This window comes from Mesocricetus auratus, unplaced genomic scaffold (genome assembly GCF_017639785.1).
Source record: "Mesocricetus auratus isolate SY011 unplaced genomic scaffold, BCM_Maur_2.0 Super-Scaffold_100026, whole genome shotgun sequence".
Classification (NCBI taxonomy): domain Eukaryota; kingdom Metazoa; phylum Chordata; class Mammalia; order Rodentia; family Cricetidae; genus Mesocricetus; species Mesocricetus auratus.
Window position 1 is genome coordinate 7,913,891 of NW_024429207.1, and position 14,691 is coordinate 7,928,581.

The window sequence follows — 14,691 nt, forward strand, 5'->3', positions numbered from 1 at the left end:
ACCTATGGAGAAAGTAGGTCACTGGAAATGTCTTTGAAAGGTATATATTGGGTCTCTGGCCCCTTCCTGTCTTTCTACTTCCAGTTGTAGAAAATGTGTGACTCTGTGACCCATTGCCAGGCTATTCTATTTTACACAGGCCAGTGATGGAGACTTGAGTCCCTTCGAGCCAGAATCTCTCTTCCTCACATTAGTTGTCACAGTAAAGAAAACACTTACCACACGCTTCTAGCATTCACTCCAGACAGTCTCAGAAGACTGCAGATGAATGTGTCTCTGTCCCCAGCACAATGGCATTCTGTGTGCCAATTTTCCTCTCTGATATCTTCTTCTACATTTCTTATTTCTTTACTTTTAAAGTCTTACAGGGATGGAGAGATGGCTCAGTGGTTAGGAGCACTTGTTGCTCTTAAGGAGGACCTGACTTTGATTCCCAGCACCCACATGGTGTCCCATAGCCATTATTAACTCCAGTTTTAGAGAATTATATGCCTCCTTTTGACTTCTTTGTACACATACACACATGCAGGCATAACTCACATTCCAAAAATCTTTCTAAAGAGAATTCAGTTTAAGGAAAAATAGTTTTTAAATAAGACTTAAATAAACAAACTCAAGAAAATTTTAGAAAAGAGGACAAAATAATTTAACACCTCATCTGTCAGAGGCAAATGACATGTATATGTGTATGTGAATTACATGTGAGTTATATGTATACATATATGTAATATGCAATGTATGAGTTATATATGCTAGGTATCATTTTATGGTCTGCTTTTCAGTATTCAGCATATCTCCTAAGAGTTCTCATCTCACGGAGAGATCTTTAAGAACACAATTGTTTCCCCCAGGGCCTCAGGAGGTTAACTTTTGAGCTGTCCCCAGGTTGAAGGGTAACAGGAGAGTCACTTCTATTTCTCTATTAAGGAATGACTGATCAATGGTAGATTTACTTTCAAATATCATACACCCGAGGTTGGAAGTGGTGTGTGTTTGAACTTGTCATACAGATATACTCTCTAATCAGGGTGAGATACCTCATAATCCCATGAGCCATATATTGAACGAAGCATAAATCCTAATTTGCTTATATGGCCCCATATGTAGCTTCCTCCTACGTAGCTATTAATAGTGGACTCCTAAGGTTTGAGTATATCCACAAAAGACTCAGATGGTAGAATCTTAGTTCTTTCATATGGCAGTGTTAGGGAATGTGGCTCAGCTGGAGGTGTTTGGGTAAAGACAAGTAAAATGGCAATCAATTGCCCATCAGTGTTCATAGCAACGTTGTTCACGGCTACCTGAAGGTGCTGCCCTGGGGATGGAAACCCAAGACCTTGTGCATTCTAGACAAGCTCACTAGTAATGGAGCAACACCCGCAGCTCTGGATTTCCTCTCTAAAGAAGGATTAGGTGTGGTGGCCCACACCTTTAATCCTAGTACTCCCTGACAGATGAAGGTGGATCTCTGTGAGTTCCAGCGTGGTCTACAAAGCAAGTTCCAGGTCAGCCAAGGAGGTTATAGCAACCCTGTCTTGAAACAAGCAAGTCAACAATAGCAACGACAAAGAGGTAAGGAAGAAGGGTGACCATTTCTTGTCACATTCTGTCTAAGCTTTTGAAATAAAACGTATTTTTTTTATGTTTCTTTTCAGTTTTTGAGGCAAGTTCTTACTACCTATCCCGGCTGCCATGGAATTCATTGTGTAGAATGGGTTAGCTCAAACTCATAGTCCTGCCTCCACCTCTTGAGTGCTGGGATTATAGGTGAGCACAGAGCACCTAGCTGTATCACTATGATAGTTTTTCTTGTATCAAAGCTAAGCTGGAGTCACGATGCAATGGAGATACAAAGTTCACAAGTCTGGGCGTGAAGACACTGGAGCCGTTATCTAATCACAGCCCTGACTTGCTAAGACTTCAAAGGAAGGAACTTCAGTCTGTCCCAAAGCAATAGAAGGATATAGCTGATGGGTTTAAGGGTCCCACAGATGCATGGGGTTCAACTTAAGATCACTGGAACTCTGACACGGCACAGGCAGGAAAGGAGGAAAGTTAAACGGCCCACACTTACAGCAGGCTTGGCCTGTGGAGGCTGTGACTGCCCAGACTTGTCTATTGCGTTTACATGGAGAGTACCTGGAAATAAATGAGAAGTCATTGCAATGGACTGGGGAGACTGACTTAGGTACTTTCTGCCAAACCTGATGGATGACCTGACCTCAATTCTAGGGACCTATTTACATGGTGTAAAGAAGACAACTGACTCTTGTAGGTTATCCTGTAACCTCCACCCACACCATGGCAAGCATGTGCACACATACGTTCATGAAATGATAAATAAATGCTAAAAGTTAAAAAAAATAAAAGCAAAAAACAAAACGAATTGCCCTGGAGCTTAAGTCATTAGGGCAAGGAACCTGTACCTGGCGTGGGTAGAAACTGACAAACACCTAAAGGCCCTTGTTGGGGTCTGTGATCAGTGACACAGGGGACTTCAGAAAAGCAGACATCTTGTCTAGGAAAGGCCCTGCTAGTCTGCTTCCTCCCCGACCCCCAGCCTCAGCTTCAGAGAAGTTAGTCAAGGGTGAACCTACTAATGACCTGCTGATACAGAACATTCTTGTGCCACCTGCCTCCTCGTCCATGCAAAAGCCAACAAAACCAAACATAAAACCAAGCATTAGCTGCTGGAATATGCCGGAAGAATCCTGTCATACCAGAGGCACACGCCTGTAATCCCAACACTCAGGAGGCAGAGGCAGGTGGATCTCTGTGGGTTCTAGGCCAGCCTGGTCTATAAAGCAAGTACTAGGATAGCCAGAGCTGTTACACAGACAAACACTGTCTCAAAAAAAAAAGGAAGGAAGGAAAAGAGAGAAAGAGAGAAAGAAAGAAAGAAGGAAGGAAGGAAGGAAGGAAGGAAGGAAGGAAGGAAGGAGCGAGTGAGCTATCACCCCAGACTGCTGGCCCAGTGCTGTTTTTACCAGCTTGGCCTAGGACAACACACCGTGTGTGTTTATCATGACTGTTATAGTTTTAAAAAGCAGTTCTGGAGAGAAAGATGACATGCAACAGAGCTTGAGTGAAGGTGTTTTATTAGGGGAAAGTGAATGGGAATAGGGGGGAGGGGAGGGGGAGACAGGAGCCTTAGAAGAGAAGAGAGAGGCATAGACAGGGTGGGGACTGAGGGTGGGTGACAGAGAGTCAGAGGGCCCTGTTAAAGGGGGACATAGTGAATATGCACATGTGGTGCTCTTAGCGGCTGCAGCGGAGGGTGTATCCTGTCAGAAACCCAAGGCCAGGCCAAGACAACACACTGCCCGTGTTCATCATGCCATTTCCTTGTGAATGTGGGAGGGTGTTCCTGCTCCTAGGCAGTTTCAAAGAGTCTATGGGGGAAATCATGCAAAGAAGTTTCCAGAGAGGGTCTCATTTATAACGTAGTGCAAGCTGACTTTGAACTCATGGCTAGCCTCCTGTCTCAGTATCCTAGTTTGCTTCTCTAGGGGATAAAATACTGACCAAAAGCAGTTTGGGAGAGGAGTTTATTTGCCTTACAGTCTATGATCCAAAGAAGTCAAGGCTAAGGCTCATAGCAGGAACTGAAACAAAGACCATAGCTCCTGGCTCATTCTCCCTTGACTTGTTCAGCTATCATTCTTGTAAAGTCCAGGCTCACTCACCCAGAGATCACAAGGCACACTGTGACCTGGCTCTCCTATGACAATTAGCAGTCAAGAAAATACCCTACAGACATTCCCATTGTTTGATCTGATGGAGGCAATTTCTCACTGGGGTTTAATCTCCAGTTACCCCTCCTCCACAGGAAAAAAAAGGAGAAAGCAAAGGAATTATGTGTTTCTCAGCCTGAGTATCTAGAGGGGAGCCTGGCTTCTGTGAGCATTCTATAAAATTCTCAGTAAGTAGTTAGGCTCTGAGGAGATGTGAAGGAGACAGACACCTAGATTTGGCATGTGCGCTCAGCTTCTTTAGGCTTCACCATTATGATCTAGGCAGGGCTCAGGCAGACATCCACAGACCAGACCAGAGCAGGTTGAATACAGAGAAAGGGCCCAATGGTGCTGAGGACTTGCAAAAGAAGGACAAACACAGAAGCCTATCTTCTTCCCGGAATTGCATCACTCACCAGCCAGGCTGGTACTTCCTTGACTTGTGTAGCTGACAGGAGACTCCAACAATAGCAGGCAGGCTAAGTGGCAGGTAGCTTCTAGGAATTCCAGAATACAGTTATTGTGTTGTGAGGCCCTATGGCCAACGCCAACCTGTGGTCTTAAGCCATCTGAGGCATCTGCTCTGGCCTAACAAACTGGACTGATGGCCTGGAACCCATCAACAGGACACAGGAACAAACCACAAATGCAATAGGCACAAGCCTGTATACATTTAGTTCATGTGACAAATACATCAGGGTCTTCCTGGCCTCATCACTAAAGACACCCTCCTCAACACACACACACACACACACACACACACACACACACACACACACACACACGTACGCACGCACGCACGCACGCACGCACGCAAAGATGCATTGAGGCTTGGTCTTCATTCAAGGATGGTCAGGACTTTCAGGAAAGAAATAAGAGGTGGGCGGGTAGTAGGCCTCAAGTCCAGAAAACATGGGGTGATTATATTTTCACTGGTTTGAGAGAAAAGGGGAAGAAGAAAGCAACACAGTGAGTTTTGAAACAGCTAAATTCATGCCCTGTAAAGGAATTCAGGGTGGTGTGTCCCGTGCTTTCAGAACAATGCCGTTTCTTCTTTCTCGTGTGAAATCAAGTTCAGAATACATGGCAGTCAGTTTATATCATCTCATATTTGGCCCAATAAAAATAACATCCATTTCCACATTCATTAATTGTTTTACTTATTTATGGGGGCACGTAGAGGTCAGAGGACAGCTTTTGGGAGCAAGTCCTCTTCTTCCACCATGACTGGAGAAACAACTGGGTCTCGAGGACTGAAACCAGATTGTCTGGCTTGGCAGCAAGCACCTCTTCCTGCTCATGTCAGCCCTCACAGCAATGTCTTGCCTTCACTCCCCACGGTTTTTGTTTTGTTTTGAGTACTGATCTTTGGAAGCCAAAGGTCTGTGAATCTTGAGGCGTATGTTCCAGGTTTAAGTCATGAAGCGTACAGTTTGCCTTGCTGAACAGGCTGTGGGCATTGAGGAAAGAGGAACTCGGTGTGCTCTGCATCAGGAGATGGGGCCAGAAAGGAGTCAGAGGTGGGCGGAGCAGTCCTTCTGAGCAGCCTTTAGGAGGCAGTGGCCATTGACAAGTGAGTGAGCAGAAGACACCGTCTCGCCTCTGCTGTCAGGGGACTAACCTGGGCTCCAGCAGAACAGACAGATTAGAAAGGAAGGAGATAAGAAGACAAATGATGCAAGACATCAGAGATAAAGACAGGGTTAGGTAAGGAGTCTGGTAGCCAATGGCAAGGAACGAAGAAATACGGCAAGACTTGCAGGCTGTCCTGTGACATGCCAGCCTTGAGGACACATTGGCATGGACACATCCAGCACATTCAGCCACGCCGGAGAACAGTACAGAGCCAAGTCTTGAACATGACAGGTAGCCTATCCGGTCTCTGGGCCCACAGATCCTAGAATCAGAACAATTTGGGGGCAATTATGAGCTCTGGGGTAATGCCAACCCCGCCTAAACACATTTGACCCATTAGCTAGGCCAGTAATCAGGTACTATTGCCGAGTACCATTCAAAGATAATCCATTCAAAAGACTTTTGGGTAGCAGGCAATTTAAGGGTGTTGGAAGGATCTGCAAGTGTAGATGGACACCTGGAATTAGCACTTGTTCTCAGCAGAATGGTGCCCATAAGGCGAAGTCATGGGCCCTAGCTAAAAAGCCACTCTTCTGCCCCAACCAACTGATGCAATGTGGAAACGAGATTTGATCTTTGGAAATTTTTTTTAAAAGACTGGCTATCTGGAAGCTTACTTAGTGAGCTAACTCAAGCTTAAACTACAACGACGTTACTGGAGTTAAAATGTGTTTTACTTGCAAGCTGAATTTGTTCCACAGACCTCTAGTCTGAGACCTTTGGCCTAGAGATTAGAGAATCATTAAGCCCATATATCTATAACCTGAATCTGGGACCCTGTGTTCTCTACCTGACAAAACAAAACAGCAAAGCAAAACAGAATGGAGCAGAGACAGAGAAGTGGGTTTTTGAAAACTAGGTTTACTTAACAGTTTGTCCAAAATGGAGAGAGAGAGGGGAAAATTACTAGTTTGTCAATACCCCGTAGCAGTGCTACGATTTATAAAAAAAGATGTAACAAACCTCCTTTAAGGTGAAGAAGGCATAGAGAGAATGTAACTCAGGGAGAAGAGGCCTTGGAAATGCCATCATCTGAGCATGACACAGCCTTTGCCACCATGAACTTGGCAGCTGTGGGTGCCTGCTCTGAGCCTGTACAAGAGTGGCTCTTTGAACTGTCAATCATTGAGTCCTCGCTCTCCCCGAAGAACTATTGGCTACTGCTAACCCCACCAAGTTCCAGTGTTTAGATTAATAACCAAAGCCAGGAAATAAGGCATTGTGGGCTGAACACGTGATGCATGTGTCATAGGTGTGAGGAGCCTGTGCTGCAGGGGGTTGCCTTTCTGCAGGGGACTTTGGGCTGTTCTCACCCGTACCAGTGGTTTCATGGAGAAAATTACCCATTGCAGCCCAGGTGAGACTGTTACAGGCCCACAATGAGTAAGCAAATATATGCCAGCAAGAAGACAAGCGAAGCCATTAATGATACAGGTGAGATTTAAATATCTGTGAGGAGAAAGGTAAGACTATGAAACACCTCAAATTCAAAACTAACAAATCAATAATCACCTCTCTGTTCTTCTCCTTCCAAGGAATGTGTACCAAGTGTAAGTGTACCTGTGATCTCTGGACAATGTTTGTCGCGGTGGCTTTAAATGAAAGAACAACTGCTTCTGTGAAAAACAAACTGGGGTGGATCTGTGGCTCCCCTAGAACCATTGAGTGGTGTTAGCTGAGCTGAACTGGGCCTAGAAACTTCTCTGTTGCCACTATACTGGGCACTAGTCTACCCAGACATACTTACTGGGTTTCCCTGGAACTAGACAACACCTCCCTGAAACAGGTGATAGGTCATTCCGTCTTGTCTTAGTCAGGGCTGTTATTGCTGTGGTGAAACACCGGGACCAAAAAACAAGGTGGGGGGGGGGGAAAGGTTTATTTGACTTAGTCTTCCACATCACAGTTCATCATCAAAGGAAGTCAGGACAGGAGCTCAAGCAGGGCAGGAACCTGGAGGCAGGAGCTGAAGCTGAGGTCACAGAGGGGAGCTGCTTACTGGCTTGCTTTCCCTGGCTTGCTCAGCCTGCTTTCTTATAGGATCACCAGTCGAAGGATGACATCCCCTACCAAGGCCTGGGCTCTCCCCCATCTATCACTAAGAATATGTCTTACAGCCTGATGTTATGGAGGTATTTTTCTCAATTGAGGCTGCCTCCTCTCTGACGACCATGGGTTGTGTCAAGCTGACATAAAACTAACCAGCACAACTTCCTTCCTTCTTTTGTTGTCCCTGCCCCATATCTTTCTCTGTCTTCCTTCTTCCCTCCATCCTACCCCCGCCTCCCCCACCCCCATACACAAAGGACTAAACCCAGGACGGCCAGACAGGGTTACAACCACTAAAGCCACACCCCCCCAGTCCTTTTTGTACTTTTTATCGAGGAGGGGTGGGGGAGTCGCCTCGTCTTGACTTCCCAAGATGCTGAGATTACAGGCCTGTCCCACCAATTCCAGCTCGGATCGGCAAGTTTTTCTCTACAGCTGGTGGTCTCTGAGCATGCCCCAGCACACACAGGCATGGAGGGTGAGGGTCACCATGGGAGGTACCAGGGCACACCTGGGGGTGCTTGTGGTCCCACCCTTAGTCATCACCCCTACTGAGACAGAGACTGCTGATCATGTGGGGCATGTGGGAAACAATTTCCCTTACCTATGTGGCTCTCTGGGACTGCACTGGACGTCCTCTGTCCTGGGCTCCCCTCACCTACAACATGTCACAGAACATTGCTGGTGTGTCCTCATCGATATCTCCATAAGCATTTGGGAGGAGGTAGACTTAGGACTGCTGAATTGTTTTCTAGGTTGGTAACGTCAGTGATTTATTTCAAAAACCTTTCTATTGGATCTACACTTGCATCCATCTTTATAGACATGCATGGAGATATGCAAACTGTTCAGAATATAGATGTATATATACACATACAAATAATATTATATGTGTATATAATATATGTACACTTGTGCAATACTTTTTAAATGTGTTGAATGCAAAATCAGGGAAGCCATGCTGGACCGTAGCTTGAGGCAGGGATCTAGACCTAGAGTGCCTGGACTTAAAACTTGGTTCTGTTGTTTTCTGCTTGGATGACCAGAAACATCCCTCCCACAAGCTTCATAATACATTTATCTGTTCCATAATGTCATTGGGAGGACTAAATGGGTGACATAAGTTGGGTTGCCTGGGAAACAGGCTCAAAACAGAAGCTAACAAGCAGGTTTTCCGTGGAGGTTGCCCTAGGACCAGCTCCTGTGGGAGAAAGCAGAGAAGCTAAGCTGGGCAGAGGCAGGGATTGGGCTGCAGTTCAGTTTTCACCTAAAATCCCAGGCGACACCATGAGGGTCTCCCCTATTATTTTTCCACGCGTATTAAACTAGCCTCTGCACATTTTGTCTCACTGTTGCAGAAGCTGTACTATGCTGTCCAATCTCCGTTTCAGAGACAAGGAATGGTTTCTCCTGCTGATGGGTATGGTGCTTGCTCACAGCCCATAAGTCCAAAGCTGGTGACTTTTCAGAGTTGTTGTGAGTAGAAGGTAGGGTTCTCAGAAATTTCTGTTCCTGTGTGGACATGTCATGGACTGCAGTCTGCTCTCATCACCCCTGAGGAAGGTCATATCACCCAGGTAAAGCAGCTTTGGGAGCTTGAGAGGGCCTAAAGATGGGGGATTGAACACTCCATTGCAGAATGGAGATAAAACAGAAAGACATAGCCTCAATTCCAATGAGTCACATGTGGGGATAATTTCATATTACATAATATTTATTGTCTCTATGCATCTTATTTTCAACTTGTTGGATGCTTTTGCTTTCATATGCAGGGCAAGGAATTTGTAAGATATCCCCAGCCCTTCTTGGACTTTTATTTTGAGAGAGTCTTTTTAAGACTCCTGGGCTGGTCTTGAACTTGTGGTCCTTCCTGAGTAGGTGGGATTATAGACCTTCCACATCATATTCAAGCCACAACAACACATGGCCTGAGTAACATCTGTCACTATGGCCATTTGTGAGATGCTCAGGATTGGTGGCCTTTGTGTCCTCATCTTGTCATGAGATACATCACCCTTTAAGGAACTGGTGAGTTTAATGTGTCACTCACGAACATTATACACACATGAATGAAAAAATAAAAGGGTTATGTCTGTACCAATATTTGTACAGAATTGTTCCCAGAAGCCAAAGTAAAGAAACTGCTCGTAGAGAAAGAACAGACATGATCTATACTCAATGATTTTCAAGATTATGGTCACTTCCTTATTTCTAAATGGCCAGAACGAATATACAACAGAGGGTACCTGAAGCATAGCAGTGGGGAAGTCAGTTTAGAGTTTATTTCTTCCTGTTGCCTCATCTACAGATGAAGTAAAACAAATAAAAGAGATAAATGCAGTGACTTGATGGCGCCTAGGGCAGTGTCTTCATTTAAATCCAGGTCACCAGGCTTTACGTTCAGGGCCTCTCTATTGGACCACATCAGAACACATTGCAACTGAATTGTCCTCACAGTTCCTGCCAGCTCTAATGAGCTGATAGTGGCATCTATGTTAGAGGGACTCAAGTTAGAGGCTTCATATGACCGTCTTATTAGAGTGCTATTTTCATTTCTAGAAATTCCCTGTCCCACAGATGAATGCAAAGGTGCCAAGTTGAAGATAAGTGGTTTTTTTTTTTTTGGTTTTACGAGACACTGTTTCTCTGTGTTGTTTTGGAGGCTGTCGGTCCAGCCTGGCCTCGAACTCACAGAGATCCGCCTGCCTCTGCCTCCCTAGTGCTGGGATTAAAGGCATGCGCCACCACCACACGGCTGAAGATAAGATTTATGTAGACAAGAATACTGCTATTTGTAAGAAGAAACACCAGGTTGGGTTTCAATTAAGCTTAAGATCTAACCAGATTGCTCCTCCAATCATAGAATATTGTCCTTTGAGTTTTGTTCTTTTTCCCCCCAAAGCAAAGTTGTCAAGGTTCAAATAACCACAGAAGCCTCTCTGCTCTTCCACAGTGTACCCGCGAATCTACACAGATGAGATGAAAGAGCCGAGCAGCACTGCGGGGACCAATGATCAGACAGAAGCCATTTCCAGAGCATGCTGGGTGATGGCAGGCATTGGAGCTAGGGCGTCCATCTTGTTCTTTCTGGTGATGAGAGGTCAGGGCCCCAGAGTGGGAGCTTGATGGAACAAGACTAAATTTTTATTATGACAAAACACGTGTAACAAAATTTACCTTTAAACCATTTTATGATTCTGGTTTAGTGACTTGGACACTTTTACCATAATGTGCCACCATCAGTGTGCAAGTCCAGAATTTCCATCAACTCAAACAGAAGTCTGGATTCATTAAGCAGTAACTCCTTAGTCTCTCTTGGGTAACCTCTACTTTCTGAGTTTTCCTGCCCTGGGTGACTTACAAGGTACCTGTCCTTTTGTGCCTGTTGTCATTCAATAAGGGGGAAGATTGCAAAGTGCATCCAAGTCATGTTTTAGTGCTCGCTTCCTTCCAAATGCTGAATGACATCCCTTGTAAGGGTGTACCATACTTTGTATTTCTATACTTTGCAAATGTACATGGGCTGGTTCTGTTTTCTAGCTATTGCAAGCAATATTAGTATAAATTCCGGTGTGGGGTAACAGGGTCTTATTTGTTGTTTGTTTTCATTTTTCATTTTTTTGTTTCTGTATTCAGCTCACTTCTAATACACTAAAGCATGAGTTCTGAGAAGATTAGCTAATGCAGTCTCTCATGACTAGTTGAGGAAGCAAAGGCTATACAATGCCAAGCCTCTCATCCATTTAGTGGCAGCACTAACAGATGGTATTAAGGCCATGAGCTTTGGTTTGGATCTGAAATGTGGCCCACAGGATAATGTTTTGAATTCTCAGTCTCCACCTCATGGTACTATTATTTTAGTAATAATTTTTATTTATTCTTTGGGAATTTCGGAAATATGTATTTTTGAGCATATCTACCTACCACCAATTCTCCTTGTAGCACTCCCAACATGGCCCCTTCCCAAATTCATGTCCTTATTACAACTCAGTGAAACCAATGGTGCTGCCCATATAGTGTGCATAAGTGTGGGGCCGTAGGTGTGGGCCATGGGCAACCTATGCATGGCAGCACCTGCCTTCTTTTCCATGATGGTACCTGAACCTTGTGATGGAGGAGGGTGACATAGGTGTCCTATTTAGAACTGAGAATCCAGTCACCTATGCACGGTGCTTTGGTCAGTTATGAGTCTCTGCCTTAACTGCTGCACACAACAAATTTTGACCATTTTTACAGTTTCAGGCATGAGCTCCATACTGTGGAACAGGCCTCAAAGCCAAGCAGAAAGCACTTGGTTTAGTCCCACAACCATCACGACACTAATGCCTTGATGGACACATCTTACCTGTCAGCTCAGCACAGCAGCATAGAGTCCAGCTTTGAGGAAGACCGTTGTCTTCTTTTTTCCCTTCAGGGCCAGCACAGCACCTTCTCACACTGTAAAAGGTAGTATGGCACTATTTGAGGGCTGAGGAGCCTTTAGGCAGTGGGCCCTGGCTGATGGAAGTTGGTCACTAGTGTGAGTCTGTTGCCAAGGGAACAGCCGCCCAGTGCAAGCTCCTACTGCTACGGACTGAGCTCTTTCTGAAACTGGGAGCCGAAATATGTCTTTCTTCCCTTAAGTTGTTTCTGTCAAGAATTTTGGTCACAGCAATGCAAAAGTAAACAAGACAGCATGTTATCCAAAGCTTGGATTCACTGGCTGAGTCATGATAAAGCAGGTCTATCATTCTTTCCCACAACACCAGCAATTAAATGTAGCGTGGCATACACACAGGAATGTGCTCAACCACTAGGGCTATCGCCCCAGCTCTGTGCACCATTCGTGACCATTTATGTCTACCCCATGTGGCAGTTTGAGTGTAACTGGCCCCCATAAGCTCAGAGGGAATGGCATTATTAAACAGTGTGGCTTTCTGGAGTAGGTATGGCTTTGTTAAAGGAAGTATGTCTCTGTGATGGCAGGCTTTGAGGTCTCCTATGCTCAAGCTATTCCCAGTGTGGACACAGACTACTTCCTGTTGCCTGCAGATCAAGAAATAGAACTCTCAGCTCCTTCTCCAGCACCTTGTCTGCCTGCACAATGCCATGCTTCCCACCATGATGATAATGGACTAAAACTCTGAAGCTGTAAGCCACCCACAATTAAATGCTTTCCTTTATAAGAATTGTTATGGTCATGGCATCTCTTCACAGCAATAGAAATTCTAACTAAGGCATCCTATGTCTAGCAAATGGATCACATAATGATCTTTTTTTCTGTGACATTATTAAAATTTAATTTAAATTAGAAACAAGTTTGCTTCACATGTCAATCCTAGCTCCCTCTCCCTCCCCTCTTCTCCCGCACCCCTTCAAGCCTTCCCCAACCCCTCCCCCAATCCCTACTCCACTCTCCAAGGAGGGTGAGGCCCTTCTTGGGGGATCTCAAAAGTCTGTCATATGATCTGGGGCAGGGCCTAGGCCCTCCCCCATGTGTCCAGGGGGAGACCGCATCCCTCCACGTGGAATGAGCTCCCAAAGTCCATCTGGATGACAGGGAAAAATGCTAATTTATTGCCTGAGGCCCCAAATGATGCTGAGGCCTCCTCACTGACACTCATGTTCAGGGGGTCTGGATCCCATGCTGGCTTCTCAGTCTTCAGCCTGGACTCTATGAACTCCCCCTTGTACAGGTCAGCCAATTCTGTGGGTTTCACCCACAAAGTCATAACTCCTTTGCTCATCACTCCTCCCTCTCTACAACTAGGCTCCAGAGGTTCAGTTTAGTGTTTAGCTGTGGGTGTCTGCTTCTGCTTCCTTCAGCCACTGGATGAAGGCTCTAGGATGGCACACAAGGAAGTCGTCAATCGCATTATAGGGAAGGGCATTTAAGGTAGCCTCTCCAGTATTGGTTAGATTGCCAGTTGGTGTCATCCTTGTAGGCATCTGGACATCTCACTAGTACCAGATCTCTCTTCAAACCAAAAATGGCTCCTTCTATTATGGTATCTCTCATCCTTCTCACCTCTATTCCGTCCCCTACTCAACTTTCCTGCTTCCCCATGTCCTCCTCTCCCCTCCTCTTCACTCCCTCTCTTTCTCCCAGCTTCCTCACCAACACTATCTCCACACCTCCCTTGATCCCAATCCCCTCAGAAGATTCTGTTTTGTTGTCCTTCTCTGGGTTACCATGCATGTCTCTCTTAGGGTCCTCCCTGTTTCCCAGACTTTTTGGCTGGGGATTGTAAGCTGGCACTCCCCTGTTGTAGGCCTAAAATCCATATATGAGTGAGTTCATACCATGTTTGCCTTTTTGTGACTGGGTTACCTCACTCAGGATGGTTTCTTCTAGTGCCATCTATTTGCCAGCAAATTTCATTGTAAAAATCATGAACATACAGAATAAATAAAAAATATTAAGAGCAGCAAAGGAAAAGGCCAAGTAACATAGAAAGGCAAACCTATCAGAATCACACCTGACTTCTCCATGGAAACTCTGAAAGCCAGAAGGTCCCGGATAGATATTCTACCAACACTAAGAGACCATGGATGCCAGCCCAGACTGCTATACCCAGCAAAGTTTTCAATCACTATAGATGGAGAAAACAAGATATTCCGTGACAAAACAAAATATAAACAATATGTATCCACTAACCCAGCCCTACAGAAAGTTCTGGAAGGAAAACCCCAACCTAAGGGAGTTAACTACAACCAGAAAAACATAGACAAATAGATAATCCCACCTTACCAACAGCCAAAAGAAAACAGGTGGAAATCCACATATAATTCCACCACCATCAACTATTCAAAAATAAACAAGAATGAGCAATCAATGGTCATTAATATCCCTCAATATTAATGGTCTTAACTCACTCATAAAGAGACAAAGGCTAACAGAATGGATCTGGAGACAGAACCCATCCATTTGCTGCATACAAGAAACACACCTCAGCCTCAAAAAACATACATTACCTCAGAGTTAAGGGTTGTGTTGGGGAAGTCCTGTGCATTTGTCAATAAAGCACTGTCTGGCCAATAGGGAATCTAGATAGGAGGGACTAGGAGTCCAGAAGGACTCTGGGTAGGAGAAACACAAGGAGAGCCGAGATAGGGTAGGAAGCCCGAAACTATTCTCCGGTAAGAGAAATACTTAGATTAATAATTATGGGGTAATTATTTAAGTCAGAGCTATCCAGTAAGAAACAAGCAAGGCCAACAGCTTCATAATGAATATAGCCTCCTGTGTGCTTATTTAGGACTGGTGCGGCTCTAGAACCAGGTTGGCGGGAAG

The 14,691-nt window shown here is 45.1% G+C and overlaps 1 long non-coding RNA gene across 1 annotated transcript; it reads left to right on the top strand.

The window, feature by feature from the left end:
* Window positions 1–3,517: 3,517 nt before the first annotated feature.
* Window positions 3,518–12,504, top strand: LOC106020826. The gene is made up of 3 exons (XR_001196243.3): window positions 3,518–6,803; window positions 8,777–8,995; window positions 10,372–12,504. It is a non-coding gene; the product is annotated as an uncharacterized LOC106020826 (long non-coding RNA).
* The last annotated feature ends 2,187 nt before the right edge of the window (window positions 12,505–14,691 follow it).